The 23,844-nt window shown below is 36.3% G+C and overlaps 1 protein-coding gene and 2 non-coding genes across 4 annotated transcripts in view; 2 read left to right on the top strand and 1 right to left on the bottom strand.

The window, feature by feature from the left end:
* Window positions 1-23,844, bottom strand: part of Malrd1 (MAM and LDL receptor class A domain containing 1) — a 361,316-nt gene that overhangs the window by 331,672 nt on the left and 5,800 nt on the right. The window lies entirely within an intron of this gene.
* LOC150045977 (U6 spliceosomal RNA) lies at window positions 1,696-1,802 on the top strand. The gene has a single exon (XR_016532764.1). It is a non-coding gene; the product is annotated as a U6 spliceosomal RNA (small nuclear RNA).
* On the top strand, window positions 8,764-8,864 carry LOC150045976 (U6 spliceosomal RNA). Its single transcript, XR_016532765.1, has one exon. It is a non-coding gene; the product is annotated as a U6 spliceosomal RNA (small nuclear RNA).

Genomic DNA, 23,844 nt, shown 5'->3' with positions numbered 1-23,844 from the left:
GCACCTTCTATCTGGTGACTATAATGTAACCGTTCTTAATTACAATAAATGTAACCCTTATTAATTACAGTAAAAAATATATGAAGGAGGAGGAGGAGGAGGAGGAGGAGGAGGAGGAGGAGGAGGAGGAGGAGAAGAAGGAGAAGGAGAAGGAGAAGGAGAAGGAGAAGCAGAAGGAGGAGGAGAAGAAGGAGGAGGAGGAGGAGGAGGAGGAGGAGGAGGAGGAGGAGGAGGAGGAGGAGGAGGAAGAAGGAAGAAGGAAGAAGAAGAAGAAGAAGAAGAAGAAGAAGAAGAAGAAGAAGAAGAAGAAGAGGAAGAAAGCAAGCAAGTCATGTATGTATTTTTATGAAATGACATATGGAAGACCCAGCATGAGAAACTTCAAGAAGCTAGACAAATAAATCAGATGTGAAATATGCCAAATGATGTTCTTAAATCTTGATGAGACATGATGCCTTGACATTTGCTTTTATACTTACCCTTTGCTCTCCGTTTCCAGCCAAGCATGTAGAGGTAGAAGTAAGGGCACAGAGCTACAGGACAAGCAGCTCACTATTAAACTTCACAGAATTTTGAGTCTCAAAAACTTGAAAGAGAACAGGAAGATATCCAAGTGAAAAATGATTTTTCTTTTATAGTCTTCAATGATAACAGACATGTCTGGTCTTTCTCAATCTACTCACTACACTATTTCCCCCTAAACTTCTGCTTCATCCTTTCAAAGGCCCAGATTTGCTTAGAACTCTTAGAATTACAGCTGAATAAAGTCCCAAGTCAGAGGATGTAAGTTATGTATTCTGTAGTTGAACGTTCAAGGTAGGAAATCATATGTCAGTGACACTGCAAGATAACTGAAAGGCAGATGACTTATAAAAGGCAACTGGAAAAGGAAAAAAGCCAAGAGCATTCAACAAATAAAGATAAGATCAAATCACCACTAAGAAATTAAATTACACCAATAGTGAAGGCCTGATACCCACAACAGTTTAATTAGAAAGTGGATTTAGGAAAGGAAGAAAAGTGTCCATCATGGATTATGCATGAATGTGTGATTTCGAAAATACAGACGTACTGCTTAGAAAATAATGCAAAAGTGCACTGTTAATGTATTTTCACACAGAAGATAGATATTGAGCAGCCAGCCAGAATTAAACTTGTACAATATGGCTGTGGTAGAAATTCTGTAATCTAAATATAAGATAGATGCTATTTTTTACCCAGGTTAGGTTTAGGATGTTTGGAAGGAAAATGTCAACAGCCTTCTTTGTAAAGTCCCATTTTTAGAACTGTACAGAAACACAGGAAAGCCCAGAGGACAATATACAAGTTTGACTGTGATGGAAAAAGCAAAGAATGAGAAGGTTAAAAAGATAATGATAGATTGATTGGCTGATAGAAATGACAGATGATGGACAGATATCATATGCAGAATTTAACTTCAAGAATAAATTGTGTGTGTGATAGTTATTATATAATATTGGTTTTAGTGACCTGGAATTTAACTTCAAGACAAACATTTGACATCAGCATTGATCAAAGTTCCTTAACTCTTCTTTTTGCCATCTTAATACACAAGCTGCCAAGGGCTATTAATTTTATTTTTAAAAAACAAATATCAAGCCAAATCAAATAAAATTTCGGATACTCACACTCATACTCCATTGCTAACTTCCTTTTTTAGAAAACCTATCTGTAATGCTTGCTTCGGCAGCACATATACTAAAATTGGAACGATACAGAGAAGATTAGCATGGCCCCTGCGCAAGGATGAGATGCAAATTCGTGAAGCATTCCATATTTTTAAGAAACAATCATTCCATTAAAACATAGGCCAAAGACTTAAAGAGAGTCTTCTCTGAAGAAGAAATAAGAATGGCCTAGGGACACATGAAGAAATACTCAACATCTCTGGCAATAAAAGAAATGCAAATCAAAACAACTCTAAGATTCCACCTCACTCCAGTTAGAATGGCCAGGATCAAGAAGACTAATAACAACAGATGCTGGAGGGGATGCGGCCAGGAGAGATCACTACTACACTATTGGTGGGAGTGCAAACTTGTTCAACCACTATGAAAAGCAGTATGGCAGTTCCTCAAAAGACTAAACATAGAACTCACCTATTACCCAGCAATTCTACTACTTGGCATTTACCCAATCATCCAGAAACAAGGACATACTAAATCCACCACCACAACAATGTTCATTGCAGCACTATTTACCATAGCAAAGATATGGAACCAACCTAGATGTCCCTCAGTTGACGAGTGGATCAAAAGATGTGGCACTTACACACAATGGAATTCTATGATGCTGTCAGAAAGAATGACATCGCCCATTTGTAAGGAAATGGAAAGACTTAGAAAAAAATCATATTAAGTGAAGTAAACCATATTCAAAGGAACATAGGCTCAATGGTTTCCCTCATTTGTCATAATCAATAGAAACCTTGGGCTCTCCTAGCAGAGATTTACAATAGAGGAAAATCTAGATACATAAGGCCATATAGGATGAGTCTGAATGTAAGGACCTCCAGGATGTAGAAACAAAAGCCATATAATGAGTGACTGTTATCCTTAATGTACTATATTATCTCTCATCTCCTTTGCTGTCCCTTGATTATCTCATATTGTTACAATATTTTACCTTGTTATCTGATATATTGTATATACGCTTATTTGATTATTTGAAATTGGAAAGGGAAGGGGGGGAAAGATGAGAGGCGGGGGTAAGGAGAGAAAATGGGACCAAGATATGAGAAAGGGTATCAATATATGTGAAGTAACGCACCTTCTATCTGGTGAATATAATGTAACTCTTCTATTAATTACAATAATAAATATATGAAAAAAGAAAAGCTAGCTGTAGTTTAGCTTATTATGTTTCCTAATTTGTATCCAGGCAACTCTTGTTAGGAGATCCAAGTCTTATTTGGGATTTATTCATTGCCTTCCTGGCAACTTCCCTTAAATACCAGGACACAGCCTTTCCCTATCTTTTATGTTTACTGTGATTTTATTATGGAACTTCAGCACCCATGCTCATGCATGTGCACATGCACATGTGCACATTCAAGCACACACACACTAACACACAAAGAATAAAAACTTTCTTTTAGAAAAAGATCACTGACAAAGAATATTTCTCTAAATTGAAGACAAAGGCATTTAAGTTACTCAGGAGAAAAATGAGCAATGAACTGTCAAAAGCAGAAAGGAGAGAGATGGATGCTGGACACTGAAAGATCAATCCAGCCTGGAGCCTCAGCAGAGGCCACCCCCAGACAGCCAGGAACAGATTTCCTGGGAAAATAAACAATGAACCACAGGAGAGACAAAGGCTTGAAAATAAACACTCTAAAATAGCTAACTGACATTAAATAACAACAAAAACGCAGAAAATAAAGCCTCTGACCTGAGGCTACATGATATGCATTACTTTCCTGCAACACATTATTGCAATAAATTCTACTCAATCAAGCATTCATTCCAGCTTGAAAACTTCCAAATACCATTGAATTTAACTCCAGGTACAGTTAAAAGAGCCCATTAAAAATGAGTCTATTACAGAACTAAAGTGATCAAAACAGCTTGGTACTGGCACAAGAACAGGCCTGAAGACCGATGGAATAGAGGTGAGGACCAAGATACTAAACCACAGACTTATGGCGACCTAATCTTTGATAAGGGAGCCAAAAAAATAGAATGGAAGAAAGACAGCCTCTTCAACAAGTGGTGCTGGCAGAACTGGTTAAGCACCTGCAGAAAACTAAAGTTGGATCCTTCTTTGTCACCCTGCACTAGGATTAACTCCAAATGGATCAAAGACCTCGAGGTAAGAGAAACACACTGAAAACTTTACAAGAAGGAATAGGAGATACACTAGGTCTCCTTGGTACAAGTCGAAACTTTCTTAATTAGGACCAAGAAACACAACAAATCAGAGAATGGCTGGATAAGTGGGACTGCATTAGACTGCAGAGCTTCTGTATGGCAAAGGACATAGCTAGCAAATTAAATAGAAAGCCTACAGAATGCGAGAAGATCTTCACTAACCATACAACAAACAAAGGCCTCATATCTAAAATATATCAACATCTAAAGAAATTGAATCACTCCAAAACTAATGTCCAATGAAATAATCATCCCATTAAAAGATGGGCCAAAGACTTCAAGAGAGTCTTCTCTGAAGAAGAAACAAAAATGGCCTATGGACACATGAAGAAATACTCAACATCTCTGGCAATAAAAGAAATGCAGGGGGCCGGGAGTTTGGCCTAGTGGTTAAAGTGCTTGCCTAGCATGCATGAAGACCTGGGTTCGATTCCTTGGTACCACATACATAGAAAAAAGCCGGAAGTGGTGCTGAGGCTCAAGTGGTAGAGCTCTAGCCTTGAGAAAGTCCAAGGACAGTGCTCAGGCCCTGAGCTCAAGCCCAGGACTGGCAAAAAAAAAAAAAAAAAAGAAATGCAAATCAAAACAACTCTAAGATTCCACCTCACTCCAGTTAGAATGGCCAGGATCAAGAAGACTAATAACAACAGATGCTGGAGGGGATGTGGCCAGGAGAGATCACTACTACACTATTGGTGGGAGTGCAAACTTGTTCAACCACTATGGAAAGCAGTATGGCAGTTCCTCAAAAGACTAAACATAGAACTCACCTATTACCCAGCAATTCTACTACTTGGCATTTACCCAATCATCCAGAAACAAGGACATACTAAATCCACTAGCACAACAATGTTCATTGCAGCACTATTTACCATAGCAAAGATATGGAACTAACCCAGATGTCCCTCAGTTGATGAGTGGATCAAAAGATGTGGCACTTACACACAATGGAATTCTATGATGCTGTCAGAAAGAACGATATCACCCCAGTTGTAAGGAAATGGAAAGACTTAGAAAAAAATCATATTAAGTGAAATAAGCCAGACTCAAAGGAACATAGGCTCAATGGTTTCCCTCATTTGTCATAATCAATAGAAACCTTGGGCTCTCCTAGCAGAGGTTTACATAGAGGAAAACCTAGATACATAAGGCCATATAGGATGAGGTTCAGTGTAAGTACCTCCAGGATGTAGAAACAAAAGCCATATAATGAGTGATAGTTGTCCTTAATGTACTCTGTTATCTCTCATCTCTTTTGCTGTCCCTTGGTTATCTCATATTGTTACAATATTTTACCTTGTTATCTGATTTATTTTATATATGCTTAATTGGTTACTTGAAATTGGTTAGGGAAGGGGGAAATCAAGATAAGTGGGGGAAGGGTGGGAGAGAAATGGGGACCATGTCATGAGAAAAGGTATCAATGTTTGTGAAGTAATGCACCTTCTATCTGGTGAATATAATGTAACCCTTCTATTAATTACAATAAAAACATATGGATGTCATAATCAGTAGAAACCTTGGGCTCTCCTAGCAGAGATTTGCAATAGAGGAAAACCTAAATACATAAGGCCATACAGTATGACGCTAAATGAAAGGACCTCTAGGATATAGAAACAAAAGCCATATAATGAGTGATTGTTGCCCTTAACGTACTATGTTATATCTCATCTCTTTTGCTATCCCTTGATTATCTCATATTATTACAGTATCTTACTTTGTTATCTGATATATTGTATATATGCGTATTTGGTTATTTAAAACTGGATCGGGAGGGGGGAAAACAAGATGAGGAGTGGGGGTTGGGGGGAGGGAAATGGGGACCAAGACATGAGAAAGGGTATCAATGTACGTGATTTAAGGTACTTTCTATCTGGCAAATATAATGTAACCCTTGTAGTAATTACAATAAAAATATATGAAAAAACATATGGAAAAAATGAGTCTAAAACTCTTCAGGATACATTTACATACTTAGAGGATGGTAATGTGCTCTTTAAAACTATACTTAGAATTGCTGGACAGTGAAAAGACTACCTTACCTGTCCTTTGGGTGGTCAGGGTGCCTGCTCTGCTGGATCCATGAGTTGCTGTGTGGGATGCAGAGCCTCCCTGGGCTCCAGGTTCCACAGCAGTATTTCATGTACACAGCAAATTAAAAATTGGCAAGCTTCTACCCATGTGTGCAGGGACAGTTTATTTTCTAATTCAAGATAGGAAATAATATGTTGTATTTCCAGAATTCTCTACCAAACTACTTCATTTTTGAAGTTAAGATGCAAGGATGAATGATGCATATATACTTTGTGGGATTTCTACACATTTTAATTGCCAAATTTGAACTGAATTAAAAATATTAATGAGAACCCAAGCCGTTGCAGTAACCCTTAGCGTAATCCGTATTTAACAAGTGTTGACAGGCATTTTTTTATCAAGAAGGCAATAATCACACACCATCTGCTGCCAGTTAAATGGAACTAATTCAATTGGTAAATTACAAATGTATGGACTGAGTTATAAACACGTTGGATTAAATGGGCCTTGGGAAAGTTTCTTTTTGGGATAGTCTGTGCACCAAACTCTCAATCATGTGAGGGTGGCTGCTTCAGTGCCATGCCCCTTTCTCCCTTGTGCTTTGCAATTTCAGAGTAATGACACTTTTGCTAAGAGAAAGCACTAAATGAAAAGCAAGGAATGTATTTCCATCCCTATCACCTTTATGACTCCAGTGTTAAAAACAGTACCATTACACATTACTTTAGCTTGTTTTCAAACAACAAAAAAAAATGACTAGAACACTCTATAAAAGTCCATTACACAGTAACCACAAGATACTACTTTTCATCATACTATGCAGTTTTCAGCTTTCATTTCTAGAAAAGACATATGCAGGTAAAATTATTTCTTAATTTATTCTATTCTCAGAATTGAATATGACTCAGAATTTCAATTCATAAAAATGTCTAAGAATCTTAAATATAACACATACTCTTTGTGATTGTTCACACAGCTAATATAAAGATAAGTGAGAATATCTATTACATGCATATAGAATACACAAAGTGGGAAAGGTGATAACAGCAAAAAAAAGCACCAGATTGAAATAAATTTTTTTTTAAGATGGAAAGTAGATGAAGATGATGCTAAGCAAAATGAACTCCAAGATATGGAAACACAGGATTTTCTTTGTAGTTGTTGTTCTTAATGTACTATGTGAAGTTATTTCTTTTTCTTTCATTTCTTCTCTCTCTGGCTGATTCCTGTTGTCATAGTAATCTGAGTTTGGTACCTGGTATATTATATATATTTATTTGAATTAGGGAAAGGGAAGGGAACAAAATGGTGAAAGGACAAAGGGTGAACCAATGTAACTCTCATACACAGAAGACAGTATGTTGGAAATGAACTTTACAACATGGGGGGGCTGAGGGAGGAAAAGTGGGGGGAAAATGTGGGGGTAACACATTGAGAGGAAATATATTCACTATGGTAGATATGTAACTGTAACCCCTCTGTGTATCACCCTGACAATACAGAAAGCCAAAGACTGGCTTTCAAGGAATCCTACACTTTCCATTAGATCCTTTATAAATAAGAAAGCTCAAAGATCCATCTGTATTTTAAGAAGGCTCTGTGATGGATAGTCGCCATTTGTTTCTTCAGAGAAATTGTCTTTCCTCCCTGCCCTGCAGTATGATTCAGGAGGCTGAAGCCTAGAGAGGCTGTCAGACAGGCTCCAGTAATTACAGTAAAACCCAGGTAAATCAGGTGTGTGGAAGGTAACAGTGAGAAGCTTGCAAGTAAAATAGTGAAGTTTCTCTCCCTGCTGGGCCATATGTTGTCAAAAGCTATATTCCTGTGTTCAGCAATGTAGTAATGATTTAAGAACAACTGTGGCTTCTTTCAACAAGCTTTCTCCTCTGGTAACAGGTCTAACTAGCACTCTCTCGAGTTCTATTCATTTCTCTTTCCTTATCCCCTTTAGGTCTACAGAGAGTAAGAGCTTCTTGCTACTGCTTATTCTACATTTCACCTATCACTCTTTGTTTACACTTACCTTGTGGACAAAACCTCCAAAGAAGCCATTCTATTTCTTTGCTTGAGGGTGATAACTACTATTTACCAGAACTCTGATCCAGAGCAAACAGGCAGAAAAAAAAAGAGATCTTAGTAAAAATAGTTATAATGTAATAACAGAAATCATATCTTAGAAAAAAGATATGATATATTCTTAATAAACATAAACAAAAATTCTAGGAAAAAAGCAGAAAAATTAAAAAAGCTTCTTGGAAAGCTTTTTGAAAATTGCCTTTTTAATCAATTGAAAGAATTAATTATAAGCAAAATGATAGAAAGCAAAGCAAAGAGAATTTACTAGAGTAGCACAAAACAACCAAAATGGGCAAAAGGATGGGAAAAGATTAGGAAATCAAAACATCACATTCTCCTAGGACATTTAAATCCCCACTAATATGTAATGCCAATTATAAAGAAAATAATTTAACAAAATGTACATGGGTGTGTGGGGGGGGAATAACAAGAATACAAATTGCCAGATACAAAGGACCTGCAAACTGCTGAGCATGTCATTTAGAAATCTGAACACTTGGAAGGTTTTCAACATAATCAAACAAGATTAAATAGTAGTAAGAATCCTTGGTTCGTGCCTCTAATCCTAGCTACTAAGAGGTTGAGATCCAGGGATTGTAGCTCAAAGCCAGCCCTGGCAGGAAAGGCAATGAGACTCTTAGTTCCAATTAACTACCAAAAAGCTGGAAGTAGAGCTGTTGCTCAATGGGTAGAACACTAGTCTTGAGCAAAAACAAGCTCAGGGACAGCACCCAGATCATGAGTTCAAGCCCCAGGACTGGCACATGCATGTATGCACATAAAATTGGAATGATACAGAGGAGATTAGCATGGCTCCTGAGCAAGGATGACATGCAAATTTATGAAGTGTTTCATTTTATGGATCAAAGACCTTGAGGTATGAACAGATACCCCAAAAATTTTACAGGAAGGAATAGGAGATCCACAAGGGCACAGATCGAACTTTTCTTAATAAAGGCCCAGAAACACAATGAATTAAAGTAAGTTTTTACAAATGGAGCTACATTAAATGCAGAGCTTCTGCATGGCAAATGACATAGCTAGCAGATTAAATAGAAAGCCCACAGAGTGAAGGATCTTCACTAGCCATACAACAGACAAGGGCCTCATATATCTACACCTCAAAAAATTAAATCTCTCAAAAACAAATCCTCGAAGAAACAACCATCCCATTAAAAGATGGGTTAAAGACTTGACGAGACTTCTCTGAAGAGGAAATAAGAATGGCCTATACATACATGGAGAAATGCTCAACATATCTGGCCAAAAAATGCAAATCAAAACACTTTGAGATTCCACCTCACTCCAGTTAGAATGGCATTATCAAGAAATTATCAAAAGCTATGGACATAAGGTCACATAGGATGAGACTAAATGAAATGAACTCTAGGATATGGAAACAAGAGGTTTATCTTTGTGGTTATTATTCTCAATGCATTATATGCAGTTATTTCTTTTCTTTTTTTTCCCCTAATGGTTAATCTCTTGTGGTTACTATATCTGACTTTGTTACCTGATATATTGTACATATGTTTATTTGTGTATTTGAAACAGGGAAGGGAAGGGGGAAAAACAAGGTGATTGGAAGAGAGTGGGGGAAGGGAAATGGGGACAAAACATGAGAAGGGGTATCAATGTGCAAGAAGTAATGCACCTACTACCTGATGAATGAAACTGTAACCCCTCTATACATTACCCTGACAATAAAAAATAAAATTTCTAATATAAAAAAGTTCAGTGTTTTCACAGGAAAGTTAACATTTATGTGACATCGTCATTGTATCTATGGGGTTCCCTCAAGGAGAAGAATGCCCTGGTCAGGAAGCCAATGCTCAACAATTGAATGACTATCATATGATTCATCTTGATCTTAACATACACTACAACAACTAGAGACATTTTTGTATCACCAGCAGTTCTGCCAGGGACAGTACTTACCCTAAGGATATATTGTCTTGATTCATTTTCTCTTGTTTTGGCTGTGGGGTATTTTTTGACAACTGTATACAATGAACAGTACCCGGAGAGTTATGTTGTCATGTAAAGCCTAAGAGTAAGAGATGCAAAATCCCTTATAATGGGAAAAATCCCTTATAATGAAGAAATTTTCTGAATGAAACTCCCTTGATAGTTGAGACACTCCGGGACTAATCATAGCTTCCTCTGAAGCACAGAGCCTGAGATGTAAGGCTTTCTTTTTTGAACAACAATGCTAGGAGGCTGCCTGCTTAAAGAATTTTATTCCTGTTTCTTTATTCACTTAGGAAAGAAGTAATTCCTGAAGTTTTTCCAGACCCCCTCACTGATGATAAAGACTCTTGCCTACCCCAGTTTTATATCTTATGCTTTTAAATCTGCAGCATTTATTGACTCTATTACAAAACAACTTTCCTCCCAAAAGAAATTAAGATGACAGTAACATAGCACTTTAAATTTTTAAAAATATATTTTAAAAATAAGTATACTAGATTTGTATTAATCCATACTAGTTGAGGCAGATATAAACAAGAGAAAAAGTAAAGCATTTAGGTATTTCATTTATTTAATATTAATTTTACTGATGCCCTGAGTATGTAAGGCCACAAGGCTAGGGACATGGGTATTGCAGTCCTATACTGGTCCTTGCTTTAAAGACTTTGGACAATTTTCCACAAGTATCACATGATTCTACACATAACTTCTACACATATGCCTTCTGTTATGTTGCCTTATGCAAGGATGCTTGCAGAATGACTAGAAACTGAAAGATCAAGAAAGAAACTAGCAGTCATATTGGTTGATTATCCAATATTATGAATACTATGTCTTCATTACAAAAAAAAATCTGTAAAGATCATTTACAGCCCATTACAAACGATTCTGAGTTCCTAAATTTGTTTTATTTTTTTCAACTGTGACACACAGCCCAAAATAAAGTATGCATCTGGGCTATGCATTCACACTTAGCCAAGAAAAACCTGTAGTGCTCTTCCTAAAACACCTCACAGATGATTGAGATACTTGCCCATGAAACCTAGAGGAGAAGATCTAGTAAAGCCTGAAACCCATGTTACCTGTTGGGCCATGAGCACCAAAAATCCTTTATGCTATGAATCACATGCTTTCTAGGCATGTGGAACTTCAAAGACCAGCACCCAGGAAGTTGTAAAATGCTAACTTGTTATCTTGAAATGAGAATACATTTTCAATTAATGTGATTGATAATGACACTTCGTAATTACAATGGAAACAGCTACATAATATATACATTGAAAATGTAACAAAATTTCAGCATACATAGGAAAAGAATGTGACTTTCAGCATTTTGAATAAGATCTCAAAAACAAGTTCTTAGAATTTGCACTTCTCTAGCTAACAGCTATAATCCTAGCTAACACAGAAGGCTGAAATATGAGGATCACATCTCAAAGCCTGCTCAGGTGGAAAGCCTAAGAAACTCTTATCTCTACTTAATCAAAAAGCCAGATGTGGAGCTGTTGGCTCAACTAATGGAATACTAGTCTTGATCTAAAAACTCAGAGACAGAGCTCAGTCTTGTGTCCATGCCCTAGGATGAGAATCCTTTTAAGTGCTTAAGTGACAAAGAAAATTCATTGCAAGCAGGAAAAAAGCTCGTGTGCAGAAAGAAACTTGGGAAGTTTATGAAACACATTCAGAAAATGACAATAATTATTTAGCCAGACTATAGAAGTGAATAAAGTAAAGCTAAATATAAAGACAACACTTTCTGGTCTCCCGTATTTAATTCCAAGACCCATACTGAAGAAACAATGAATTACAGCATTCAAATACCACTGGATAATACAGGATTGGTCCTTTATGTTATTTTTTTAAATATTCCAGACTAGTTCCAAGACAAAGACAACTCTTATAGCTGCCTCTCAGATCACACTGACCTTCATTTATATAGCTTACACTGCCCTCCTCACTGGTTTTCCAGATTCTGTTTTTCTCATCCCTTACATTATACCCACAAGCTTTTGAGAACTCTTTTTCAATTAACTAATAACAACTGTATAAATTTTTGTGGTACCACACACTACGAAATTGTCCATCAGAACCAATCAGTCCAGCTTTGATCTTTCTAAGGACATCCTATCTGATCTAGTTATTCACACAGCCCATTCCAGTCGCAATGAACTTTTTTGCAATACATGGTACAACTATTCATTGTTATCTTTACAAAGTTAGCTCCCTTCTTTTCATTATGTAGCTGAGTTGTACCTCTAAAGGCATTTTCTCTGACTAGATGCAAAGTGCTATTAGCCAGAGCTGCTGCACTGTACAATTCTGAGGGTGACTATAACACAACCTTTGTGAATGACATGTTTTGTTTCCCAATGTACAACCTGCAGAAATAAATACAACCTTCCCATAATCACTCATAATACATTCCTTCATCCTATCTTAATAATATTACTATTAAGATTTGATGTCTTATCATTTATTACTTGTTTATCTTCCTTACTTGGGAATAATCTCATATTCTCTTATTTACCTAGGTCTGTGACACCATGTTAAGCACGTTACTTAATATTTGTCAAATGAATCATGAAATGAAGAGCTGACATTCTTCTCAATCCTATTATTTAATTTCTATATTCACAATAAACCAGACAAAATGTACTCACATAAGAAGATTATAGATATTTTCCCAACTGGAAAACATAGTAGTTAAGGCAATGCCAAGTTTGCTCTACAAATATTGCCAACTAACTAATAATGTCATGATTTTATAATGTGTGTGTGTTTTTAAAGGAGAGTCAGCAGAGCAATAAATTGTGAAAGCTCTAAGAGATACAGACAGATATTATGAAGCAGAAATCAAGATGTAAATAATAAAATCATAACACCCTTAGAAAACAACATAGAAAATGTTTTTCCGACTGAGGTTTAGCAAAACAAAACAAAAAAAAAAACAAAATTGTTAGAGAAAATAAACTATATTATCAAAATGCAACTTTTAGAAAATTAGCAATAAGCCACCAAATAAGAAACTAACAAAATATGTAGCAGACAAAGGTCAGGACATATTCAGGACATAATAGGTATTCTTACTATAGCTACCTAACAAATGAATACACTGGGGAAAAATGCTTAATATCATCTGCCATCAGGGAGAAGCACACTAAAACATTACAAAAGCAAGTATAAAATGCATAAGAGTTTTATGAATATAATTAGCATTTGTTATATAGTTAAACTTACTCTAATATTCATGCTTAACAAATGTCCTCCGAGGTATTTGCCCAAGAACAGATAAACCATAAGCTACTCCCCCAAAAAACACCTTGTATAAAAATATTTATACCAGCTTGTGATTGACGGGCAAAAATATATTCTTGTCAATTTTACATGAAAAATTCAGCTTGCTAGACAACATGTTAGCCCATGAAATAATGGCAGTGGTAGCACTGGTTGAATAGAATGAAAAGTTACTGAATATAAAAGACTAATTACTAATACACAGAAGAACCTGAATGAAAATGAAAAGTCTCTATTGTAATATCTAACTGGTATAAAGTTCTAAAAGAGGTAAAAAAGAATTCAGGTAGTCATTCTTGGCTTGAAGTGATAGTGATGGTAGCCAAAACAGATCGGCTTGGAAGGTTACAGAGGTGACACTTCTAGACAGATGAAAGGGTTTCAGAATCATGATGGAAGAACAGTTTAATCTTATCTTACTCATATCCATATTGTATGAATAAGACATGCATTTCAATGTATGTTATTGTTCTTAGAAACTAAACACAGAAAATTGAGTGTCCACTAAGTTAAGACACAGGTGAAGAAGATGACAGAACAGTAGGAAAAATGATGACTATTTCTGAGTCTGTGATTGATCTCCTGCTCCTAGATTTGCATTTGTGTGATACAATAAGGCCACAATTTAACACGTCCATCTATGTGTACAGAGCATTTTGATCCAAATCATCCCTTTGTATATCCACTCTTCCACTCCCACCTAACCCTTCCACCACCATTCATACTACGTCCTACTTCCTTTTCCACAGGTGTACATTGCAAATTATAATTGCATTCACTCAGTTGTTTCCTTTTCCATTCATCTGCTGCCTTAGTGCTCCTTTAACAACAGCAATCAAGGGAACAAACAGGGATACTATCATGGAAATTGGCTATTAGTGGAGGAAAGCAAGTAATAAATGAATGAAATAAATTACAGCTAGAATATAAAGGATGTTTCTAAGTGCTCTACAGAGCGTACAGAGATTGGAATGGTGAGGGACAAGGACAAGGGCGTAATTTTCAATGCAGATATGCTGGGAAAGGGCTCTTTTTGAGGCAAGGCCCGAAGAAAAGTGAACAGTAAAGCATGGAGCTCCAGGAACAGCAAGAGCAAATGTCCCCAGCAGACAGTCTCGCCCATCTGATCAAGAAGCAGCAGCAACATGGGGAGAAAGGTGAACACTGTAGGCCAGTATCACACCTTTGGCTCATAATTGTAATGAGATGGGAACCCACTGAAGGATATTAAACAGAGAAGTTATTTGATCTTATTTACATTTTAATGGAACCACTCTGGTCCCATGTTGAGAATAAATTTAAGAAGTCCAAGGTGAGACTTGAAGAATATTCAGATAAGAGAGGGTTCATTGGGAGCAGTTGTAGTGATGGAAATGTAGTATGGGAAAAAATGGCAGCACTCGCAGCTTGCTTCCAAGTCAAAGCTGCCAAGTTATAATAAAGAATTATTTCTGGAGTATAAGAGAAAGGAACAGAAAACAACTCACAAACTCAGGGATAACAACTCATGACTTTAATCTTAGGTATTCAGGATGTGGAGGTAGGCAGATCAAGGTTCAGAATCCACGTGGGCAGAAGCCAGAGGCCCTACCTGAAAAATAAATACGAAGGAAAAGAATTGGGTCATAGCACAAGTGGTAAATGATTAGCTAATAAGACCCTAAATTCAAACCCTAGTATTGAAGACAGAAAGAAACAGAAATACAGACAGAGAGAGGAAGAAGAAACAAGAGGAAATGAAACAAGGAGAAGGGGAAGGGGAAGCAGAGGAAAGGAGAAACAGAGGAGGGGGCAGATGAGAGGCTGAAAGGAAAAATGGAATTAGTCTTGTCTTGCTCAAAATTTTCCATCAAAAAAAAAAAAAGGTGATGAAGCCAGGTGCTGGTAGCTCATGCCTGTAATCCTACTACTCAGGAGCCTGAGATCTGAGATCTAATGGTTCAAAGCCAGCCTGAACAGCAAAATCTATGAGACTCTTTTTTCCAGTCCTGGACCTTGAACTCAGGGGACTGAGCACTGTCCTTTGGCTTTCTCAAGGCTAGAGCTCTATCACTTGAGCCACAGCACCACTTCTGGCTTTTGCTATGTATGTGGTACTGAGGTACAGAACCCGAGTTTTCATGCATGCTATGCAAGCACTCTACCACTAGGCCAAACTCCCTGTCCCAAATCCATGAGACTCTTATCTCCATTTAACAACCAGAAAACTGAAAGTAGCACTGTGGCTCAAAGTAGCCTTGAGAAATAATGTTCGGAGACAGTGTTCAAGCCCCATGACTGGGAAAAAAAATAAGAGTGAAGATGGAAATTTTTGAATAGCATGAAGAAAAAGGAAATTTAACTCTGTTCCCCAGAAAAGCAAGAAAAAAGGACATTTGGTTCGAAAATCTCAACTTCAAGTATTGATTGGCCTAATAGTTTTTAACAGACAGAAGACAGAAAAGATAATTTAGTACTAAGAAATTGTGTAAAAATAAAAATTCAGAGGAATGGAAAATAGAGAAGGAGGGAAACATAAAAGAGAGAGAGAGGGAGACGGGGGAGCCAGGGTGGGGGGGAAATGGATAACAACAGTCAGTATGTTGTATAAAACAAAGCCAGAGCACCTTTTCCTAACATCATCTACAAGTTTGTCACCATTAATGTTTGATGATTTCCTATTGGTATCCTAGGATATATATCCAATTCCTTTATTCTTCTGTTTCTGAATGCTACTGTGCTGTTAATTTCATCCCAGAATTGCAATTATAAGAAATAGTCATGGGCAACACAATGAAAATGTGGCAAAAGCGTGGAATCTGGTCCCACAATGTCCCATACACTAAACTGCTCTAGTGACTTTCCTTCTGGATTTCTTATTTACATATGAAAAATCATCTCTTCTTTGAGCCAGATATTAAGATCCATATGGTGTAATACAGCCTACTAAGACATTTCCTGTGTGTCCCTAGTTCTCAAAGAGCACTCCCATGAACACATGGCAAAATACATATCCCCAGGCACATCCTTGTCTCTGAATGATGCTGACATAGTTATGGTGTGAGAATCATTGCTCTGTAATTAATTAGTAATAGAAAATGGACTAAAAGAAAAGAGCTTCATTTGCTTTCCTTAAATTCTGACTTCCAAAAGCAGGTTCTTTCATGGGGGCACTGAATAGCAACTTCAATTTCAAAGATCTGTGCTAATGCCTCAGAACCCTCAAACAACAAACCCACAAACATAACTATGAAAAGTTTGAAGCTTCTTGGATAGTCTGCCACAGTTTCATGCTCCTAAAGATTTATTATTCAAGAGAGACACTGAAAACTCAGCTATTGGGTTACGACGACATTTTAAGCCTTGCTACAGACTCAAGAACAGCACTATTCCTTGATACCTCACAATGGTCAAAGCTAATTTCACAGCCATCACTAATGCCCTTTCTATATTCATATCTTAAATACTTCACTTATAATCCCACTGCTACACTTACATATCAGGTCCTAGCAACAGCTAGGTTTCTTTAAGCATGGCCAATCATATTGCTGAATATCCTGAATTTAAAACATTTGAAACAAATTTAATGGTTATGTCTACCATTAGACTTTTTAAGTATGGCAATAAACTCACATTGCTTTCCTGACCAATGAAACATGTAACAATTCCCACTGTGTATTTTGGCTGTCGCAATGATTTATTATATCCCATATGAAACTTTCACACAGAGAGAGCATGTTACGCTAAATGTTTTAAATAAAATTTTAAAGCCAAGGTCAAAAAAGTGCTAAGACATCTTTTAGAATTAATTGGAATGCAGGTACCTGCTCTGAAATGATTTTAAGTTTTTGTTCTCAAATACAGAAGTTGCCTGAAAGAAATAGCTTACCACTGTGCTAACTGAGCTGTTACAAAATTATCAGTGACAGCTGCAGCTCAGGGATACACCAAGCAAGACTCACAGCCAACTCTGTGATTCTTTCAGTTGACAGTTGCTGGATTAAAATTAGACACAGTTCAACCAGCACACCTTTATTTGTTATAATGGAGTCCCAGATTTAAACTTCACAGAAAGTCCATTAAATGGCAAGCTGGGGACTACATCAATTTCCATACTTCATCTCATACAACTTCAAGAAGAAGAAAGCAACTCAGAGAAGGCAAAGGATTTTTTCATGATTCTGGCATGAGAAAGCAAGAATGTTTCCTATCTATAAAGCACATTAGGGTTTTGTATATAATGATCTGCCTGGTTCTTAAAGCCACTGTGTGATATGGGAAGCATATAAATAAATGTGTAACAAAACAGATCACACTAACCTCTAGAACTTCCTTTTTAGGTAGAAACAAGTGATAGAGAATGCAAATGGAAAGCAAGGGCTTGAGCATTTACTGAGTTTCTACCATGCACTAGATCAGGATCTGATAACTTATTTTCATCATGAAGGGTGGGCAAATACAATCATAATATTCATTATACACATGTGAAAATGGGTTGGGCAAATACAGTCATAGTATTCAATATATATGTGTGAAAATGCAATCAAGTAAACGAAGGGGAAAGATGGGGGAATGATGAAGGGGTGACATTGATCAGGATGCACTGCACTCATAACTCGACATACTGAACTGAAAGTTCTTTGGACAACTAAAGATAATTCTCTTTGCCAGTCCTGGGGCTTGAACTCAGGGCCTGAGCACTGTCCTTGGGCTTTCTCAAGGCTAGAGCTCTACCACTTGCGCCACAGCACCACTTTCGGCTTTTTCTATGTATGTGGTACTGAGGAATCAAACCCTGATCTTTGTGCATGCCAGACAAACACTTTACCACGAGGACAAGCTCCCAGTCCTATAATTTTTTAAATAATATTTACTTTAAAAAAATCCTGCATATAATTATATCCCCCCAAAAATGTTCTCCACCCACTGCCATCAATATTTGTTCAATTAGTGAAGCAGAGTCAGTTTGAAAAGGAATTTACCCACAGATCACAGAACTACCTAAAGGAGTAGTTAGACTTTAGTTCTGCATCATCAAAAGCATTATTAAGTTTATAATATATTTACCACCCTCCTCAATTCCTGTTCATGGAATAAATTCTAATAGAATCTCAAGCAATAAGGAACCCTCCCAATTCCATTGTGGTAAACAAATATCTTCTTAGGCCACCCTGGCTGCGATCCCTGTTAATACTGAAAAATATATGACTACATCACTCAAAAGCTTCATTTTCAGCCAACCATTTTAGCTGCTATCCTTCCTTCCTCTTATCTCTTGGCAGCTGAACTATGTGGTTGAGTTTCTGTACTGTTAATTTCCCTTGGGTATCTATCTGATGGATGCACTATGGACTGATCAAAGTTTGAGAAAAAAAACACAACAAACTAAAGATGATTTTTTAAATATTATGAGTGGAAAATTAAATGCAATTCCCTTGGCACATAGCCATTTTATCTTTAGATGAAAAAAATAGAGATAGCCTTTTTCTAAATGGTGCATAGGAATTTTTGCTAAGAAATCATTCACTTACAAAACAAGGACTTTACTAAAATCTAGGCCTCATTAAAAAGACTATTTTATGTAACAGAATAGGATATTTTTTACTAGAAAAATATTCCCTCATTTTAATGAGTGGCTCAGCAATTCTGTTATATCAGTGCACATTTATCAAAATAAAAAAGTTTAGACTCCCAAACAGTGAATCTGCAATGACTGTCAAATAAAGTCTAATTGATTTAATGTTCATTAAAATTCTATTTTGGAAGATAAAAACCCTCAGACAAGTAATAAATAAATAATCAGTCACCTAGCAGAACCAGAAAACCCACATTGATTATAAATTATTCAGAATGAAATGGTGTCTCTGCAAAATCTTGGGCTAACACTATCTGACAATTAGAAAAATTAAGAGAGGAAAACTCACATTTTTTCAATGGGTTTAAATGGTTCAAATAGCTATGAATACATACTAGAAAAGAATATTCAAACAAGCCCAGGCATTTAGGTTAATTTTGTTATGTTCAATGGATGAAGTTATGAGTATTACTTATTTTGAGGTCATGTGTTAGCTTATTTTTCCAGGACTCTATTATGCTGTTAAGTATTGTTAAGTCTAAAAATATTTTCAAGAAGAATTTGACATGAATGTAATGCTTATGAAATAGGTGATCACACACCCAAAATTCAAATTCAGAGACTCTATCTCCAAATAATCACCAGAAAAAACCGAAGTGGCACTGTGGCTCAAGGGGTAGGATGCTAGCCTTGACCTGAAGAGCTCAGGGAAAATTCTCAGGCCCAGAGTTCAAGTCCCACAACCGACCAAAAAAAAGTAAGAATAGAGTTTACTAAAAATAGTCTATTAAATATATTTTGTATAGAGAGAGCCTACTAAATCAATACCAGACATTTGTTATAAATTTAATTTTCTAGGTAGTGAACCAACACTAATAATATACATTATAAAAGATAAAACTAATTCAGTAATTACTAATAGAAACAAGTTCTAAGACCATTTCATTATTTACAAGTCAGATAATTTCACTTATGTAACCAAATATTTCAACTCTTTAAAACATTATTATCCTGTTATATGTTTCTTATAATTAAGTCCTTATAAGAGAAGCTTAAAAATTGTGACTAAAAATGAAGTCTGAAGATAAATTCAAATCATTGTTCCTCAGTTGTACAAGTTACTACACAAACTCTTTGTTTCCTCTATTACAAAATAAGAATGATAGTAATATTGGTGTCAGAGGCATGTTGTAGGAATTAGGATAATATGTACATATGTACATCACATTTAGGAGAGTGATCATTTGCACTAATAAATGTTCATTTTCATTAAAGTCATAGTATTGAATACAGAGATATCTGAAGTATAAATAACATCTAAGTTTTAGAGGGGAAATAGTGATTTACTTAAGTACATTGCTTTCTTAGGATACCTGCTCAAATTATATACTCTTTCCCTCCAGTAAAATTTTTTGGTCTCTCTCTTTTCTTTAATAACTAATATTAGCTGTAACTTTTTCAGTTCCTATTATAGTTCTCCAAGAGATACTTCCAGTTAATATCTCATTTGATCTCTGAAATATTCTCACAGTTATCCCCATATTGTAGACAATGAAATGAAGAATAAAATATTTAAATACTCCAAGACACAGAGACAATAAGCTAAGTAGTTTGGAGAAATTCTGAGCACACTGTGACAGGTACTTTCCATGACAGTTCCTCTCATCCCCCACATGCCTGCCTCTGTGCTTCCCTTTGCATGTGAACCTGGATTTCCCAGTGGTTCAGTTCCAATCAACAGAAGGTAGTTAAAGTGGTGCTTGTGACTTCTGGACCAGGCCAGGCAGTGCCTGAATGGTTCTACTGGAGTAAGTCTGTTATCCAGGAAGAATCTGCAACCTTCCTGATGGAAAGTTCCTTCCCTGATAGATTCATCTAGCTGTTTTATCCCAGAGGTCCCAGATTTCAAATACAGCCCCTTGGATATTCTAGACTAGTTAAAGGCTCAACAGAGACTGTCTAAATTACAGAATATGAGCACTACACAAATTTCTGACCTACCAAATTCATGAGATCTGACCAAAGACTGGGAGCTGTAAATCACTAAGTTTGGGACTGGTTTGTTATGAAGTAATAGAAACTGGAACACAGACACACCTGCATTGATTTCAGAGTAAATTAGTTTTACCTGAATGTCAATCAATGCATGAGTTGGGTTTTATGATAGCACTCAGAGTATTGTTCCCACATGAATACCAGTCTCTTCTAACTGAAATAAAATCTGAACCCTTTACTTAAAACTTAATATTCTGCTCTCTGGCTAGATAACTGACTCATACCAAATGTGATACAGCTTTGAATTATTCTACCAAAATGTAAAAGGTTCTTCCCTAAAGTAATCAAAAGTTAATAAAAGATAGCAATCAAGGTCTAGATGCAAATAAAAGGACTACGTTAGCCCTGACAAGATATGGATATACATTTCTCTTGCTTTTCAGAATAAGTTTGTCAACTGAGTTTACTGCATTAACACTTTCAGGCTGTTAACAAAATAAGTGAATGAATATTACAATGGATTCTAAATGGTTGAGTTTTTCTGGGAAGTTTCATTGGAAAGATTATGAGTTGAATAAGCGACTGAAATATTGAGAGTCTCATTCAAATAGTCATCCACTCTACACTAAATGGAACAATTAAAAGTCCACTTTCTTCTTCACATCTTAATTATTTAGCAGAAAAAAAAGAAACAAGGCATTATCACAAGAATAGTTTTTATTTCAAAGGAGGCTAAGAAAATTAAGTTCCTGATAGTCATACTTACACCAAAAACAATTTATTGTGATATGTCATCTGGTTGTAATATAGCATCCATAATGATACCCAGTATAAAATTCTGAATGGAATTAATCTATTAATTACTACATTACTACATAAATTTTTAAAAGCATATTCTGGGGCCAGGAACATGACCTGGTGGAAGAGTTCTTGCCTAGCATGCACAAAACCCTGGATTTGATTCCTTGGTACCACATACACAGAAAAACAAAAGCTGGAAGTGGTGCTGTAGCTTAAGTGGTGGAGTGGTAGCCTTGAGAAAGTTCAAGAACAGTGTCCAGGCCCTGAGTTCAAGCCCAGGCAAAAAAAAAAGGCCTATGCTGTATTCTTTATTTAGAACTCATATATTTAATTTTCTTTTTGAAGGCTTTGGTTTAGAGATGGAAAAGATTAATTTTCCTTATCTAGATTCTTATCTAGGATTGAAATGGGAACACTTCAAGAGCCTATACATGATTTTTAGTATCACAATGGATAATGAGACAATTGTTTTGGCAAATTACATGCAAAGAACACAAAATTAATTTTCTTTCAATGAAGAGAAGAAAGACAACTCCCAGATAAACATATACTTAAGTACTAGTCTCTTCAATACTTTCATATACCTGTTAGCATGAAGTTAAGGAACCGTTTTAAAGGATATTCGTGACATTATAAGAACAGAACAGGTCATTAGAATAAGTGAGACAGGTTGACAGAATATTAGAGAATGAAAGCCAACTGACAGGCATTAATGAAGGAGAAAGAAGAAAGTTAGAACAATGTAGCGCAGTACAAGAGCTGAAGACACCAGATAGCATATGATAAAAAAAAAAAAAACTAAGCAGGAGTGCAAGGCCTTGCCTTATCACTGGCAAAGAAAGGAAGAAAAGAAACAAGGAATGAAAAAAGGAAAGGAGGGAGGGATGGAGGGAAGGAAGAGAGGAGGAGGGATAAAAGGGAAGGGGAGAAGGGGAGGGAGAGAAGGAAAGAAGGAGATAGAAGAAAGAAATGAGAAAGAGAGAGAGAGAGAGCGAGAGAGAGAGAGAGAGAGAGAGAGAGCAAGAGCGCGTAGGAGGAAGGGAGGGTGGGCAGGCATGCAGGCATGCAGGTAGACAAGGACAACATCTTTTTAACATCATTTAGCAAAATCTTTAACTGTAAATTCCCAGTACACTTCATGATGGATGGGCACTCAGAGCTGTGATCCTAGCTACTCGGGAGTCTGAGGTCTACATAGTCTGGTACCAAGCCAGTTCAGGCAAGAAATTCTATGAGACTCCAATTAATCATGGAAAAAGCTGGAAGTGGGGCTGTGGCTCAAATAGTAGAGTGCTAGCCTTGAGCAAAAAGGAGCTCAGGTACAGTGCCCCCCAAGCCCAGAGTTCAAGCTCTAGGAACCACATAAAAAAGTAAAAAGAATAACTTAATGACAGTATTTTTTCTAGAATACTCAGTAGTTCCTCTCTTGAATTTGCCCATATTCTCTCAAAATCACTTTAAGAATATTCTTTTCCATCTTAAATTTATTACAGGTCTATACAATTGAAAATTAATTTTGTCCTAAAACTTAATATCGTGAAAGCAGCCCTGACAACTGGTTTGTGACAAGATGAGTTCTAAAACCAAAGAAATACAATTTGCTTTTTCACATTAAAGGTCAACTTCACAAAATGTTTCTTGAAGGCACAAGTCTGATTGTTGACTTTATCAAATAACACCTAGAAGCATCAATTCAGTCTTTTTGATTGGCAACCCAAATATGCAGAATGTATCCTACCATGAAGATTGCCTACTGCCAAACTGCATTCTCCTAATAGACATTAAAGCCTCAACATGCAGAACTAATTTGGCTTAGTCATGCATAAAATCTTTTATAGTAAGTTTCAGCCATTTTAGATAAAGCATCTTAGAAACCTCCACCAATTATAAGTGATCATTTCCATGGTGACAATTAAGGACTATGATAGAAATGATCACTTCAGTTTGCCTTTAAAGTTCATAACTGGATCAATCAATTCATTTTAATTTCATCAACATAATATTTTTTCTTAAAATTAATATTTGGAAACAGTGAAAATGCAGATACAATATAATTAGTTAATCAAAATATTCTATGACAGTGTAAGGAGAATTGTACTTGGTTGAAAATATTTTCAATCTTAAGCAAACATTTTGTAACCAGGAAAGCTGAAACTAATATTGAAATTTTATTTGAACAACTCCTTGGTTATGTTCTGCTTAACAGACCTCCTCGGGGCCAAGGTC

The sequence above is a fragment of the Megascapheus bottae genome, chromosome 26 (genome assembly GCF_031878675.1).
Source record: "Megascapheus bottae isolate mThoBot1 chromosome 26, mThoBot2.hap1, whole genome shotgun sequence".
Classification (NCBI taxonomy): Eukaryota; Metazoa; Chordata; class Mammalia; order Rodentia; family Geomyidae; genus Megascapheus; species Megascapheus bottae.
This window is presented reverse-complemented; position numbering and strand designations above follow the sequence as displayed.